Source organism: Tamandua tetradactyla, chromosome 4, assembly GCF_023851605.1.
Source record: "Tamandua tetradactyla isolate mTamTet1 chromosome 4, mTamTet1.pri, whole genome shotgun sequence".
Classification (NCBI taxonomy): Eukaryota; Metazoa; Chordata; class Mammalia; order Pilosa; family Myrmecophagidae; genus Tamandua; species Tamandua tetradactyla.
The window spans coordinates 68,123,400-68,136,265 of NC_135330.1; the positions used below are offsets into that span (position 1 = coordinate 68,123,400).

Here is a 12,866-nt window from a genome sequence, read left to right on the forward strand (position 1 = left end):
CCTAAAGCAAGAGCACTGAAGAAAGAAATAAATGAATGGGAGCTCCTCAAAATTAAACACTTTTGTGCATCAAAGAACTTCATCAAGAAAGTAGAAAGACAGCCTACACAATGGGAGACAATATTTGGAAACGACATATCAGATAAAGCTCTAGTATCCAGAATTTATAAAGAGATTTTTCAACTCAACAACAACAAAAAGACAGCCAACCCAATTACAAAATGGGAAAAAGACTTGAACAGACACCTGTCAGAAGAGGAAATACAAATGGCCAAAAGGCGCATGAAGAGATGCTCAATGTCCCTGGCCATTAGAGAAATGTAAATCAAAACCACAATGAGATATCATCTCACACCCACCAGAATGGCCATTATCAACAAAACAGAAAATAACAAGTGCTGGAGAGGATGCGGAGAAAGAGGCACACTTATCCATTGTTGGTGGGAATGTCAAATGGTGCAACCACTGTGGAAGGCAGTTTGGCAGTTCCTCAAAAAACTGAATATAGAATTGCCATACGACCCAGCAATACCATTGCTAGGTATCTACTACAAACGGACATTTGCACACCAATGTTTGTAGCAGCGTTATTTACAATTGCAAAGAGATGGAAACAGCCAAAATGTCCATCAACAAACGAGTGGCTAAACAAACTGTGGTATATATATACATACGATGGAATATTATGCAATTTTAAGACAGACTAAACTTATGAAGCATGTAATAACATGGATGGACCTTGAGAACATTATGCTGAGTGAGTCCAGCCAAAAACTAAAGGACAAATACTGTATGGTCCCACTGATGTGAACTGACATTCGAGAATAAACTTGGAATATGTCATTGGTAACAGAGACCATCAGGAGTTAGAAACAGGGTAAGATAATGGGTAATTGGAGCTGAAGGGATACAGACTGTGCAACAGGACTAGATACAAAAACTCAAAAATGGACAGCACAATACTACCTAATTGTAATGTATTTATGTTAAAACACTGAATGAAGCTGCATCTGAGCTATAGAAAAAAAATTATACTGAAACATTTTATTAACTGTTGAAAAACATGTTCTAATGTCGTTTGCATGTAACAGTTGTTCACACCTATTCAAAAAATGCAAGACTGTATTAACTATAAAACAAAGAATCAAATTTTAATGCAGAATGTAAGTAAGAAATGTAACAAATATTACTGTCACACTCTTATGCACTGGATAATTACTGCTAGCATAACCAATAGACTTGTTAAGAATGTACGAAAAGCGGTTTTTTAAGTCACACTGCTGTATGTCTACTGATTGTTTGATATCTTGCCAGGCATAGAAATCAAGAGTTTCCAGAATCAAAGATGGCAACCAAGAACCATCCACATCAGACTTAGATTTTCTGTGTATAATTTATTAATAAATTTACAATTTATTTTCAAAAAAAAATTCCTTTATGGATATGAATTTTCTAAATATGTTCATTACAATAACATTAGCCATTTGAAACTTGTTTAGAATAGAATCTTTTTAGCCTTTCTCTCAAGCCAGTTGTTAATCTCATTTGTCTGAATTTTGTATTCCTCTATCCTTTTTTGGTAGCCTGTGTCCATTTTTAATTCATACATTTAATGTTTCTGTAATTGAAACATTTAAATGTTTATAGGTAACATTAGAAATCATTTTTAATGCTTTTTTAATCTTAGATTTCTGCAGTAAGTTATTTAATTGATCTATGTATATTAAAACTTTATATATCCATCTTTTGCCATTTCTTCTGTAGTATAAAGTAATTTCACCTTTGGTATAGGAACTTTTTTTAATAAGCTTATTGAATTTAATTTTCCTTTCTGAAGCTTTTTATGGCTTGCAGCTTTATTTTGAAATAGAGACCATAGCTGTTTTTTTTTTTTTTGAAGTATCTTCTAGTATAATAGAGGGCTTAGCTTTTACCACTGCAGTGCTGATTTTTATTTGATTTATATTATGTCATTATTTAAAATCTTCTTCTGCCACATTTTACTGAGCAGACATTTTCATTAACCTTTATCAGTGTTTGGCTCTTGGTGGGATAGTAATTTTTAAGTTAGCCGTTTTGAACTTCATTTTATTTTGATGTATTGTTTCCATAATATATTGAGGTGCCTAGTGTATCTTTCTTTCTTTCACTGAATTAGCAGCCATGCCTAAGCTAGTGTTCCTAGGACCTTCTACAAAATTAATGAATTAGTCTCAATTCCTTCATTCAGGTAATTGGTTAAAGGTTTTAAATAACACAGTTCTATGGAGTGCTTCTTTTTAAGCTGTTTCTGTGTCATTAAATTTTGCCTGAATCTTACATCCTTTTGTGTATTTTCTTCTTATCTATCTGTCTACCTCTTTGTCATCTGTCTGTCTGTCTCAGAGCTCAGTCACACGATTATTTGCTATCTTCTGCCTTCAAGGGTCTGGGCCAGAAAAAAAAGGATATTCTTTTAGGGAGGGAGTGAGTCATTTGTACTTTTTGGCATTAGATCTGTAATGATCTAGTTAGAATTTAAGGGATGATTCCGATTACTGAATTATTATATAGATGTTCTTTTTTACTTTCTGGTATATTAGAGTAGACATAGGGAAATACCTGAAGTTTTTGAGTGATCATCCAGCTGCCTTGATCTCTGATAATGATTGTGCAGCCTTTATCTTGTGCCCTTGTGATTATAAAAACGTTATGACTAAACCTTCCCTTGTACCCATTTATCCAGTTTTTCAACTTTAGAGCCTTGTGATCACTAAAGACAGCCCCTAATGTTTATTAGTGAAGAGTCTTAGGCAGCTTGGTATGAACTCACCCCACATCCAAAGTTATCTTGATAACTGAAGCCGGATCTAAGAAAAATGGGCCCACCTGACATGCACAGTAGCTTAGATGTTTACCTATAAGTCATCTCTACCTCATTATAACAATAAAAATCATTCTCATCATTATATTGTTTGCCTTTTTTTATATACATTCTCTCATAAAGCATATAGTATGTGCATGCTTAATAATTAAATCACCTCTAATTATATTATCTAGGGCCGTTGTACTCATTATCCTAAAATCTACCCATCTTCTAATGCTATAAGACTATCAGAATTACCATAGTTCAGGAGATAGATTTTGGGCCAATAGGCCATCTGATCTCCTGCTTCAAGCCTAGCTAAATAAATCTTTCTTTGAAACTCCCATGTCTCAGGACATGTGGTCATTTGAGCACATGGGCAAGAATCCACCACCTTTGTCCAGTATCACATCTAATCACCCATAAGGGCAAATGCGACAAACCAGAGCGGAGGACACACACAAAAATAGTAAAACTGATGTTAATACTATATATGCCTGAGAGATGTCCTAGGTGATATGGCCTATCATGATTTGTTGCGGCTTTCAAAGCCCTCATCTAGAATGTAGAGCCTATCTGTAAGCTTACTGATTAAAGTGAAATTTCTTTTTAAAAGAAATTATGAAGTTTATTCAAGAAAAGTAGACATTGTATTTTTCTTGTCTCCATAATTAGTCACTCTTTCACAAAAAGAAATTAAGTTATCTTGACATGCTTTATTGAGATGTATATCTTGCTCCTTGAGATCACGTATTTTTCTAGTAATTGAAAGTTGGTACTTTCATTACATTAGCAATATTTTCCCATGATAGTGGTTCTTAAAAAATAATTAGCATTTGCCATTTAATCCACAGTCTGTATTTCATTTACTTAGAGGAAGATCATTTGGTAAAGCATGTATTTAGACTCTTACCTTTTTATATATTCAGAAAATCAGTAAGCAATCTATATTTTATTAGGTCATTATGATATAATGCCATGGATTTGAAGTTCTCTGTAATTGGAAATAGAAGCATTAATGAAGCAAGTACAGAAAAGGCATTTCAAAAAGTAATATAAGGCATTCTAGGTGTCCGTATTCGTTTACTCTTTGTATATATGAGACAGCTTGAAATGTAGGCTTGTTCAGTTGAGGCACCTAGTCTGTCAGGCCATCATCCTTTCTTGCCTGGATTACTGGGTGACTTTCTGCACTGTCACAAATCCTCTCATGGTTTTCCCCTTGCTTACACTCTAGCTTTATCTCTTTGGACTTTTACCTTTATTCTTTTTCTTTTATATGCTGTTATCTCTTGCCTCTGTGCCTTTTTACCATAAATACATTTTCTTTCTTTTACTTTGCCCCCTTTATCCTCCTTTTTCTGGATTATTCCTATTAATTCATCTTATTTCAATTTAGGACTCAGTTTCTAAAGAAGCTTTCCCTGACCTTCCCAGTCAGGATTAGGTGTTTCTGTAGTACCTTCTTAAGTCCATGAGTTCAGGGACCATACTTGTTTTGTTCAAAGTTACATTCTTATTACTTAATCTTTCTTGAATAAAATAGTGTACAGTTAGTACTTCTCAGACTTTTCCACTGACCGAAAAGAAAACACTTCTTCCCTGGGAATAGCATGAAGGTATCTGCTAAAAGCATGTGCTTTATTTTTTAAATTTCAGCAGTTTTTTTTCATTTGTTTTATGTTTATCTGTTTAGAATCTTAAAGTCTCCGTATTGGTTAAATTATATAATATCTCCCTAAATCTCCATCTAAAGTGTACACTCCTGAAAGATGTGTCATGTTGTATCACTAAATTTTACTTTTCTAAATTTCATCATACTAATGCTTAGTTCCTCTTTTTGATTACCAAACTCTTTCTTTTGCTACGCTTCAGGTTAATGCTCATTTGGTTACAATTCTTGACTTGCAGTGCCACTCTCTCACTTTATAAATCCTTTCTTACTGAAATTATTCCCTACTTTAATAGATTTAAAATTTGTATTTATCACATCTAAGTGTCACAACTCAAACTGCTTCCAGTTATCTCTGCTCCAAAACAAAAAAATTGTTTGTTTAGTGGTTGCTCAATAACTCTGTGGCTGAAATTTGGATGAAGGCATCTCTTTTGCAAAGCTCTATATTTTGGGACTCAGTTTTTCTTTAAAATTTCAAATATATTTGCTTTCAGTTTATCTGATACATGTTTACACCAACAAAAGCAGTAGAAAGACATCATTACAAATGGAGACCCACATTTTGAGTTGGGAATGCAAGTGAATAATCCTTAACCTTCAAATTGCTGTATTCTAGTAGAAGTACAATATGATGGGTAATCTTATCATCAAAGCATGCTGGGCTTGCTTTTTTAGTGATGATAAGAAAATGTGATATGCTGTTAAATTTTAAGGATTTGTGAGTGCATACATATAAGCTTGGAGATCCTGAATCCATTCATGTACCCTTAAACTGTGCAGTGTTTTCAGCAAAGTTCTTTGAAACTTAATAGGTCTAGGGGGAAAAAGTTGTTTTTGGGGTGGCAAAGGATGGCTTAGTCACTTCAAGAAGACAGCTAATTGACATAATATTAAAATTTAGGAGGAAAGTGATATCTCTTTAAGAGATTTGAGAGGAACTGCTTTGAATTTATTGGAATTTCTATAGATTTGAACTAAGTCTTGAAATAAACATATTTAAAACTGTGGTTGACATCAAATATTGGCTTTAACTAGAAGATTCTCCTATAGTTGGGGGTGAATTTTCAGAATCTTGTAGAAGCTGAGAGATGAAAATCTTTCTGAAAAGAAGAGCAAAGAATCACTAAAGAAAGCAAAGGAGGAGGAAGTGACCTTAGGTATTATCCCTAGTATTTATCATTCAAATAATTTTGGAGGAATTCATAGATTTTGAATAGGCAGTGAAAATTTTTGAGACAGTTAGTTTTTATTTTAAAATAAAAAGTTTAATTTTTGTTTTAATATAATGGCTATGCTTTGCTACAGGGAAATTTAACAGGAAAGTAAGTAAGTTTGTCTTAGTCTAAATGTCATTGCAGTTGTAATTTTGAAGCTTCAAATCAGAAGTGTCTCTGAAGAAAAATCTCTTCCACAGAATGTTTGGTAGAGCTTTTACATTAAGTATTTGGTTTAAATATATCATGTAAGTATATTAAGTATATTATTTTTATATGTGTAATTTTATGTATGTTAAGTATTCAGCTTTCTGTACTTAATAAATGTATTTTATTTTTTCCCACTTTTTTCAAGATTGATTTTGGTATTTACTTGTTATGATATTTAAATGGAAGTTCAATTTATTACATGGTATGTGCGTTGCTGGATTTCACCTTCAGGTTCTTGGTCATGCCACAAGAAAGAACTCATGCCGTAGAGTAAGCAGGCAGAAAATTTATTAAATACACATACGGAAAAGGAGCATGTGGACACTCTAGTAAGAGGATAGAGGTGAGAGGCAATGGGGCCATTTGCTTTTATAGATTGATTTTACTTATTCCCCTCTCCCTTTCTTGTTCTGGACTTTTTCTTCTACCCTCCCTTCTCTCCAGGATGGTACCTGGTGGTAGTGCATTTGAGTGGGTCGGTGGTGCTACCCTTTTCTGCAGATGACTCCTCTGGGTATCCTTTGGCTTCAGATGGGTCAGCTGCCTCCTGGTGTTTCCTGTAAGTGTGTAGCCCCCAGGCAGGGTGTCTGTGCCAGACAAGGGCCTTCTTGACCTTAATAAATGTCCCTGCTTAAAGGCTCTTTCATGTTTTTTTCCCCTCTCTCCTCTCTCTCCTTGTTCTAGCTTGCCTCACTTGTAGGAAACATAGGTTCAGTTTACTGATGGTGTGACATATGAAACAAGTTGTATAGCATCTATTTCATCACCCTGGCTAGGTAACTGTTTCTCTCAGGGGTACTTTTATTTTTCAGTTCTGAAACAATGTCCCATGTTGCTCTTAATCTTTTGGCCCTTTAAATTACTCAGCAGTGAGTATAAATGGTCTTTTTTCTTGATTATCTTATAAAATCTTGAATTAATAGCATATGTATTATTTTATATATATATATATTTAATTTATATGGTATTTTTTCAGTTGTTCATTATTTATTTCGTAATAGAAAATTTTCAAGGTGGGTGGGCTCAGCAGTTAAGAATGCTTGCCTGCCATGCCCGAGGACCCGGGTTCGATTTCCGTTGCCTGCCCATGTTAAAAAAAAAAAAAAAAAAAATTTCAAGGGTGATTTTATTAGTGGAAGTAACTGAGATATTACAAAAGGAAATTTAAACATAGCAAATTAATTTTTATCCTCTTACATTGTTTCTTGGAATCGCTGATAAATTCTCTATTTTACATCCAAACCAAAGCAAAAGAAATTGTGGAGTTTTTCTGATTAAGATACTGAAAAAAATATTTAGGGCTTTCAGATAGAAAACAGGCATTTCTTTTAAGATTGCAAGTTGATTTCTTACATAGTTCACATTTTGGTCAAGAGCTAGAGTTGCATCTATGAAATGAATTATTAAAGTATCCATGACATGTAGTGAGAGGACTAGCATTTCATACCCAGCAGGACAAATGAGCAATGCAACCCTTATGTTGCAAATTGTAAGTTGTTTCTTTTTATTCTCTTTATTTTTCTTAAGAATTATAGGTAGTTTAAGTACTATTGTTTAATTTTGCATTTAAAATATAATGAATAAGATGGTTTTATGAAACCTATTTTACAAGTTATAATGAATTTGTTTTGATGGAAATATGTTTTATTTAGTGTTGAGTGCTATTGTGGTACAAATGAATGAAAATTTAAAATATGTTGGTTTAATAAATAAATATTTCCTGCGATTTAGTGCCAAAAATGTATACTTATTTATTTTTATGTATAGCCTAGTATTTTCTCATCAATTTTATATAGAAATGTTTTTTATGACAGAATGTAAAGTAGAATATAAGTGAATTCTGTAATACTTTTAATCTCAAATGTACTAGCTTTTTCTTTGGCTTTTATGAGACTTTAATTTTATCATTTTCATTCAGTGGCCATTCAGTAAAAATTAAAATGAATTTGGCCATTATTAATTAGTCTGGAATTTTGACAAAAAGTGGTATTATTTTTTTAAAGTTTGTCTTTTTGTAAATATAGATACTCATTTCTAAATACAGACTAAAAATAACTAGTAAAGCTAGTTCTGTTTATATAACATAAATAATCATCAACCTTGGACAAGCTAAATTCTTTTCTAGTGACATGTTATACTTTCTACCCTTTTTCACTTTGCAATATTGCCTTTAGATACTTAAGACTCACAGAGAGCTTAATTCTATTCTTTATTGAGCACTACCAATGGATATCAAGCTTATTATATAGAATACCTGTAATTTTCAAATTCTTATTTTGTTAAATTTTAAAATGTGACATATAAAGATACACTGCTGATTTTGGTTTCTAAGCATAATCTTAAAATTAACTTTCAAATTAATTACAAATATTTTGCAAAAGTATCTTGTATAGGAAAAATTGTGATTCCAGTTTTATAATTTATATATTTTTTGAGAAAACTGAAATCACTTGCTACTTTTAAAAAATCTTTAAAAAGCTAAACCATAAAATATTTGTTCATAATATTTTTAATAATTATATAAATATATACTATATTTTGTAATTAATGCTCGTAATTATTTTTTGTATTGCAAATTGGCATATAAGGAAATGGTATTGCTTGGTGTGTAAGAACTTGGGCCCTAGGTTTAAATCCAGGTTCTTCTACTTTTTAGATATATGAACATGGACAAATTAGTTGTTCTCTGGGCCTCAGTTTACTAGCCTAAAGACTAATGTAATAATATTTCTGTACTTACCTATAATAAAATTGTTTTGAAGATTAAGTTTTGTGATGAGAGAAAGTTTGGGGTCCAGGAATCGGTGTGCCTGACTTCAAATTTAGATTCTATTACTTAATAATAATTTTAATATTTTGGAAGTTTTACTTACTCTTTCTTAGCCTCAATTTCCAAATGTTAAAAATTGAGTTATAGTGAAGATTAAATGAGATACAATGCTCGTTAAACATTTAAAACAGTCTATGGCAAATAATCACCCTTTAAGTGTTTAATCTTATTAATATTATTGGTTGGTCTTGGTTTAGTTTTACCACATTAAAGTTTTACAGATTTGGATTCTGTGAAAACAGTATATTAGTGAATTTTGAGTTTTTGCTGAATTCAGTTCTTCATATGTATTGTATGTATTGTCTTTAGTCACTGTATGCTGACAGAGATTTTGAAGTTCCCATTTAAGAGGTGATATGTATTTTAAAATAGCACTTAATTGTTGTAGTGCATGATCTAGAATCCTTGAGAAGAGTGATTTATGTATAGATAAGTTATCTATATTGTCAGAAATACTTATGCAGAAGCCTTTTATCAGCAGATACTTTTTTTTTTTTTTTCACATGGGCAGGCACCGGGAAACGAACCTGGGTCCTCTGGTATGGCAGGTGAGCTTTCTTGCCTGCTGAGCCACCGTGGCCCTATCAGCAGATATTTTGAATGGATAGCATTTTAAGGGGAAATTTCTATCTTATACTAAATGGAGATATATTTTATATCAGCAAGGTCTAAGTTAGTATTATTTTATTTAGTTATTTGTTGTAAGTGAACAGCATTCATGTCTTTAGTTTAATTTCGGTGAGTTTTCATTGTAATTTTATGCTCATCCAGCTAGGATTTATCAAATGTTTTAATATTTAGAACTACTATTAGCCACCTCCTGGGTTTGTATCATTTGAAGTAATAAACATTATTTCAGTTCTGAGATAAGAATGAAAAATAGAAGTCTGAAGCTTTTTAATATTTTCATTGTAGATTTATTGTTGCATTTCTTGACCACAGCCATATTATACTACACTTTAAAAATTTTAAGTACATTAGAATATTTGCAATGAATAGGGGAAATGGGCATTTAGTCAGATAATGGGTAGTAAAAAGGAAGTTGTGTGGGTAGCATATTTATATCAGACATATTTCACCTTTTTCCCAATGGTGAAAGAGTTGTGTTTTTTTTTTTTAAATTTATCCACAATCACACATTTATTTTTCTAAAATTTTGTGACGTCTATAAGAGATTTACCATTAATAATGCCTAGCACTATATATCATTTGCCAGTTTGATTTGTATTTAGTAAGTGAAGTGCTATGCAGTTATTCACATGAAATAGGAGGAACAAAAGGGAAAACTCCCATAGCTTTTATAACTAATCTGACCTTTATCAGAGTGCCATACTCATTTTTCCTGCTCCTTTCCTAGGCACCAACACATAAATATTCTGCTGGTATATTTCTAATGTAACCTGTCATAACTGAACTCATTAACTGCATCTCTCTTTCCTTTCTTTTCCTCATTTCCCTTCACCCCCATGCCCTAAACTCAGATTATATTTTCTCATATTTTTTCATGTTTGTTAATGGTATTACCATATACCTAGTCATTCAAGGTAGAAACTTTGGAATCATCCTCAACTATTCTTCTTCTTTATACTCTATGTCAAATTGATTAAGTCATTATCAGTTTTCATTGAAGAAAGGATCTAGAATTCACCACTGTTCTCTTTTATCACTGCTGCTCCTTAGTTTAAGAACTCGTTTTTTGCTGGGAGCTTTTCATCTATCTCAAGTTGACTTCTTGCCACCATTTATTCTCTCTTACATTCCAGTTTTCTAATTGATTTATTCATTGAAATTCTATAGGACAAACCTATAATCATGTTGCTTCCCAGGAATACATTTTTAAGGATGTTATTGGAGTTTCTTTGACAGTTTGGATCCCACTTTCATTTCTAGCCTCATTTCCTTGGTATATTCTTGTTTCGTTTTGTTTTTTTTTTCTCATGGGCAGTCACCAAGAATTGAACCCAGGTCTCTGGCATGGCAGGTGAGAATTCTGCCTACTGTGAGCCACCATCACACTGCCCCCTGGTATATTCTTTAGTTTTAGGTTTTTTTTTTTTTTTTTTTTAGTTATACATTTATTTTTAACATAGCACTGCAATTTCACATCATGTACATTTTCCAAAATTTTACATCATTAAGCTCCTGTGATCTTTATAATGTTTCAACAAATGTGAACAAGAAGCAATAAGGTGAGCTTGAGTCTACAAGTCAAAATCCAAATATAGGATATCCTCAGGGATTTATTAATGCTGAAGGTTAATATACATGATGTTCCCAATGAATAACAAATGCATGAGACTTGCTGAGTACAATATTAACAACTTGGTAGTACATTTTCATGAAAAGACAGAAGATATCAATCCTCTGGTATATTCTTGATCTTTTCTGGACATACATCCATACACAGTATTTATTGAATGCCAGGCGTGTATTAAACATTGTGGTAGTCAGGACTGATGTTCTTTAGTGCCTAGAGGATACCATGCACATTGTCTCTGGGTCTCTGATCATGCAATTTCTTCTGCCCTTTTACTGTTTATAGAGTTTCTATTAATCTTTCAAACCCTGCTCAAGTGTTACCTTACCTCCCTTCTGAAGCCTTTCGTAACTTCTCCAGCTAGTGTTTCTTCTTTGTGTTCTAGTAGTGCGTTATAGTCATACCTCTATATAGTACAAAGTATATTACATTATACCTATTTATAGTTGATCTTTCCCACTGTTACATTAAAAAATGTGAAGGAGAGATGAAAGAGGAACACAAATAAGAATTGAGGCAAGGAATAAGAACAGGCAAAAGAGGAAGAGGAAAGTAAAATAGGAAGAGCAGAGCAGTGGTTAAAAACAGTCTCTGGAGCTAGACAGGGTTTGAATTCTTACTGCTTCTACTTGCTAGCTGGACACATAGTTTAATATCTCTGTGTCTCAATTTATAATGGGAATAATAGTAACGTCATTGTGAAGATTAAATGAGTTAGCATATGTAAAGTGCTTAAAATAGTAAATGGCATCTAAATATGCTGTATCTGTTTTTTGCTGTTGTTATTGGAAATAACTAACTTTCTCAATTTTTTTCTTACATGAGACGAGCCAGATTTTCCCTCAAGAGATGGGAGATTTTTAGGCTGCTTAATATCTACTCTTTTGTGGCCGCATAAGGAGTTAGTTTTCTACGTGTGTTTGCTTGGAATAAAGTGAAACTCCTGTACATATTTGCTGCTTACCATATAACATTGATTACTACTTCCTTCTACCTCTTCATACCAGATTCTGTCCTGCATTTGACCTTCCTGACTACCAGTGATGCTGATGATATTTCTTCTGTTTTCATTTTCTCCTTGTCTTTTAGAATTGATGCACACTGCTATTTTTATGGCATGTAGCATGACTTTTCTTATTAAAATATTGTTCTCTTCCTTGTTTATGCCCCAAACTGAAAATGCAACAGGCAGGGCTGATGTCTGGGTATAACTTGATTCTAGTAGCAGATTTTGTTCCTCAGCACCAGCCTGATATCCATACCACTCATAACATTCCCACCCCTTCCTCCCCTCTTTTTACCCTTCCCCTACATTATCACTATCTGTTCCATCTTCTATCCTAACACTGTTAACCCAAATTTGAGAAAACTATAATGTCATATTCATTTCTACACTGGCGATGCCTAACTTTCACAAATAATGCAATGCTAGGGAATTGAACTACTTACTGTTGAGCAGTTGGTGATTCCATTTTTAACAAATGAGCTAGATGTTAATTGCAAGAACCCCTCTGAAGAGAGAAAGAATCTTGGAGGAGATGACAATTTAGTGCTGCTTGTGTGATGGAGGAAGAAAGAATAAGTTGTAGGTTGTAGGGGGTGTTTAAGGACTGCATTCATGCTCAACTAATACTTGGGCATTATATGTAGTAAGGTAACGAGTATACACAAATTTAGTTCCTATTTAACTTCAAATGGCTAGAGGAGTGACAAATAATGCAGAAGTTGAAAGGAAAGGAGAGAAAGCTATGAATTGGAGGATTAAAGATTTTGTCTCTTTTTACTCTGTATATTCTCTCTGGGGATTTCATCTTTTCTTTTGAAACTTACATATC

General features: G+C 33.0%; 1 protein-coding gene across 3 annotated transcripts in view; it reads left to right on the forward strand.

Moving 5' to 3' along the window:
* SYT14 (synaptotagmin 14) overlaps nt 1-12,866 on the forward strand; it is a 297,741-nt gene that overhangs the window by 83,893 nt on the left and 200,982 nt on the right. The window contains exon 3 of one of the 3 annotated variants that reach the window (XM_077157698.1): nt 6,176-6,287. The exons of the other annotated variants lie outside the window; for them this stretch is intronic. The gene's annotated coding sequence lies outside the window, so the exon portion shown is untranslated. The remainder of the gene's footprint in view (nt 1-6,175; nt 6,288-12,866) is intronic. 3 annotated transcript variants of the gene reach the window in all.